The 4,276-nt window shown below is 41.7% G+C and overlaps 1 pseudogene; it reads left to right on the top strand.

Annotated features, from left to right (window-relative positions):
- Positions 1–743: 743 nt before the first annotated feature.
- LOC116752631 lies at positions 744–1,652 on the top strand (annotated as a pseudogene).
- The last annotated feature ends 2,624 nt before the right edge of the window (positions 1,653–4,276 follow it).

Below are 4,276 nucleotides of genomic sequence, written 5' to 3'. Positions count from 1 at the left end.
GACAGGCTGAGGTTCCTTCGGCCAGTTTCCCGACTTTGAGAGGGGACGGGTCAGGGATGGGGACCTGGGGCACTGGCGGCTGCCGTTTCGGTCGCTGAGAGCCAGTCCTACAGCCCCAGTCCTTACAACACGCTCCGCCTCCCCTTTTTTCAGAGCACCCCCTCCCAGGATAAGACACCAACCCCGGCCGGAGGGGCAGATCCCACGACCACTTTTTTCCCTCCTCTTCAGCGCCTTCCCCTTCCAATCCCTGAGCCCGGCCTTCCTGGGTTTCCAGCTGGGCCCTCACCCTCAAAGCAGACGCGGGATTGGAGGAGGGAGTTTGGTCAGGGATAGCACTTAACAAACTCCTTGGGGACCTTGGTTCCCAGGGAAGAATGGCAGTGATCCAGTACGGATTGGGGACCCAGTCAGGCAGCCCAGAAAGAGGGAGATTATACAAACAGATGTAAAGACCTACTTAACAACATGTGTGAACCTGTATACAAGACTGGGACAGGATATGAGGTGCGAAGAATCCAGTTTCAACTTATCAGAAAAAGATGCCATCTCAATCTTGGTTTGTGTTTATTTTCCGTTGACCCTGTGGGTGAAGATATCCTTGACCATTACTCCATTTGAATATGTTCCAGTTCATCCGATGTTACATCACCATGTTGAAAGGTATGGAGATCACCACAAGGATTTGGAGAAGAGTCCTAATAGTTATTAAAATTCTGGACTAGATCTACTAGGAAATGTAGATGGACTATAAAGCACTTGCCTAACAAACTGCTCACGAAGTTTTAGGTTACTATCAAGAAACATCAGGCTGGGGCTTCCCTGGTGGCGCAGTGGTTGAGAGACCACCTGCCGATGCAGGGGACGCGGGTTTGTGCCCCGGTCCGGGAAGATCCCATATGCTGCTGAGGGGCTGGGCCCGTGAGCCATGGCCGCTGGGCCTGCGCGTCCGGAGCCTGTGCTCCACAAAGGGAGAGGCCACAACAGTGAGAGGCCCGCATACGGTAAAAAACAAAAAAAGAAAAAGAAACATCAGGCTGGAAAGTGGTTAAGACTTCACTAACTTATTTGTGGATTTTTATTCCCCTTTGAGAAAAAGACAACTGTTTCCAGCAAGGCTTCTAAAAATTTCCATGGAAATCTATATCGTGTTGAAGGAATAATTCTGGAGTAAACATCTAAACTATCTGATTTCCTCTACAAACCTGAAAACAGAATTACATGGGACAAATCGTTGAAAAGTGTACAACATGGTACAAAAAATTGATTCGGACACATTCATGTGTTATACCATTACTCAAAGTTTTGCCATGGGCTCAATATCCCCCCGAGATTTTATCGACTTAGTATATTTGAAGCACTACAAAGGGAATATGGATATTATCAGTTCTACTAGTGTGTATTTTCCAGCATATCCTCCAGCTTCAAATTATATTCGTGGTTGTAACCATGCTTGTGGCTATATGTGTTCACCTCTGCCAGAGAACCCAGCGTATTCTAAACTAGTGATGTTTGTCCAGAAAGAAATGAGAGGAAAATTGGCCCCGTCAATAATTTAAGCAACCATGTCTTCCAATTTAGTAAGCTTCATCCTCAATGTAAAAGATGGAATAAAGGCAAACAAAATTCCCAGGACGTGGATGTCATCGTAATGGGCATTCATCATTCCTAAAGAAGAAATGAGGCCATTGAAAATCATGTTTGACAGTTACTGCCTTTTACTTCTAAGTCAATATGCATAAATACTATTACACTATTCTAAACAGTATTCTTGAACAAACTACTGAAGGTACTTTGTGAAAATAAGAGCTCATAGTTGTACAAGAGAAGCATTAAATACAGTTTTTAATCTCAAAAAAATAAATAAATTTGGCAACACAATTAGATAGAGAAAGGCCATGATATTTAGTTTCTCTAAGCAGCTCTAAATCCTCATTTAGAATATACCACATTATTTCTATTTAAATACTAAGCACTTTTAGATGATCTGAAGAAACCCATGAGGCCAGGGGCTCCTATAGATGTAGACCTACATTATGTCCTAGAAGGAAATCTCAAGAATGGCTGATTTTTTGAGGCAGATGACTTGCCCCAGGGCCATATAGCGAGGGAAGGGGAAACTCCACAGTAAAAGTTGGACTGAACTGCTTGTTTCAGGGGGCCAGAGAGAGGGCATAGAGGCTCAGAAGGGTCTAAAATGTGAGTAAGAGCTAAGATAAGGTAGAGGCAGCCAGGGAGCGTCACTAGATTAACCAAGCTCAGAGAGAAACCAAGCCCAGAGAGAAATACCGGTTGATGGTAGATATTAGCTGCAATCAGTGACAAAGACAACGCCCCAGAAACCAGAGGAAGCAGCAGATGGTACAAGGAAACCATGTGGACCTGCTGATTCTCCTGCCTTCCTCCATATCAAGATGTCACATAATCCCCTTTTCTCCACTCACACAAGCACCTCAAACTCCCAATCTTTTTTTTTGGTTAGACATATTCTTTTTTTTTTTAAACTGGGGTATAGCTGATTTGCAATATTATGTAAGTTTTAGGTATACAGCATAGTGATTCACAAGCAGATAATCTTAGAGAAACAGAAGCAAGGGAAAGGCAGGTAGTGTATTTTGCCTTAAAGTAGAACGTTATCTCTAGGAACTGTTTAAATCATGGCATCCAATTAGATTTTTTTTTTTAATTTTGAAATTATCTCAAACTTACGGAAGAGCTGCAAGTATCATACAAAAACTTCTCCCCCTCTGAACTATTTGAGAATATGTTGCTGACATCATACTTTTTTAATCTCCGCACCAATATTTCCAAAACACAAGAAAATTCTTCCCCATGAACACAGCACAACCATTAAAATCAGGAAATTCACATTCGTAAGTTGCCACCATTTCCTCCTCGGGCTCGATTCAAATTTCACCAATTGTTACGATAATGTCCTTTATCCTTTATAGCAAAAGGATACAGTTCGGAATCACACAATGCATGTCTCTTTAATTATTTCTATTTGAAACACTTTCGTGGCCTTGAAGTTTTGAAGATTACTGCTTAGTTATTTGGTAGAATATCCCTCGATTTATGTTTCCTGATGTTTCCTCACAACTAGATCTAGGTTTTTCATCTCTGGCAGGGATACCACAGGAGTGGTGCTGTGTTCTTCTTATTGCGTATGATCTTCAATTTGTTCCATTACTATTGATGTGCACTTTGATCACTCAGTTAGAGTCTGCCAGACTTACCTACTGTAAAGCTGATCTTTTCCCCTTTGTAATTAACAGGCATTTCAAGGCACCTTGAAATTATGTAAATATCCTCTTCTTCCTCACACTTTCAGTTTATTCATTTATTGACTCATAGTCAACATGTATATAATGTGGCTTATAGTCTCTTACTATCATTGCTTATTTTGTTGCTCTGTGTCCATCTGATGTGTCCACATCATTCTTTGAGCACTTCCATAGCTTTCTAGCACAGCCAGATGCTCTAAGCTCTAACACCTACCCTGCTTGGACCCACCAATTTTTATTCAGGATCGAAATGGTCAGGAGAGGAAGAGGAAAGGACAAGCTAGCAAGTTCCAAGTTCAAGCAGACAAGCTAATTTCTATCCTCATTATCTCCCTATCCAACGTGTGGGATTTAAAAGGAAACAAAATCAACTGCTTACCCTCTGCTAATGTGAATGGGACGGTGAAGAAATTTAAAACCTTGCTACCTGTATCTTATAAGGGAGACCTGTGTTCACAGCTCCCTGAGACTGTCAGTTCTTGGTTGGTTACTTACGTTACACCTTTTGTTCCCTCTTCTGTAGTGTTTAGCAACAGATCTTGGAAGCAGAGCAGTAACATGAACCTGTTTTACAGTCTTCAATAATGGAAGAACTGGTGACGTGGTAATACTTTTCTAATGTCAGTTGGAGAGATGGCCACAAAAATGAAGGTAGAACAGAGGAGTCACCGAAAAGGTAAACAAGACCCAAACTCTGAAGTTTGTTTAGGCAAAAACAAATGATGGAGAAAACCAAGACTTGTCCAGAACCAAAAGGAGACCTGGGCTTAAGAAGCTTGAGAACCAGGGGACAGTGTGGCTTCCAATAGCAGCTTGTCACCCCTTCTCCACTATTTCCTAGAGATTATGAACCAGGGGGCAACACTTCGTATTTCTGTACTCTCAGAGGAGCTGCTTTTTAAAATGAAAATACACCCTAGGAATAATAAAATTTTAACAATATTTCTTCTCTAGAGAATGGCATTTTGAAAGATATTCATTATCTAAGTTTT

Source organism: Phocoena sinus, chromosome 4 (assembly GCF_008692025.1).
Source record: "Phocoena sinus isolate mPhoSin1 chromosome 4, mPhoSin1.pri, whole genome shotgun sequence".
Lineage (NCBI taxonomy): Eukaryota > Metazoa > Chordata > Mammalia > Artiodactyla > Phocoenidae > Phocoena > Phocoena sinus.
The sequence above is the reverse complement of the archived record's forward strand: the minus strand, read 5'-3'. Positions and strand labels throughout refer to the sequence as shown.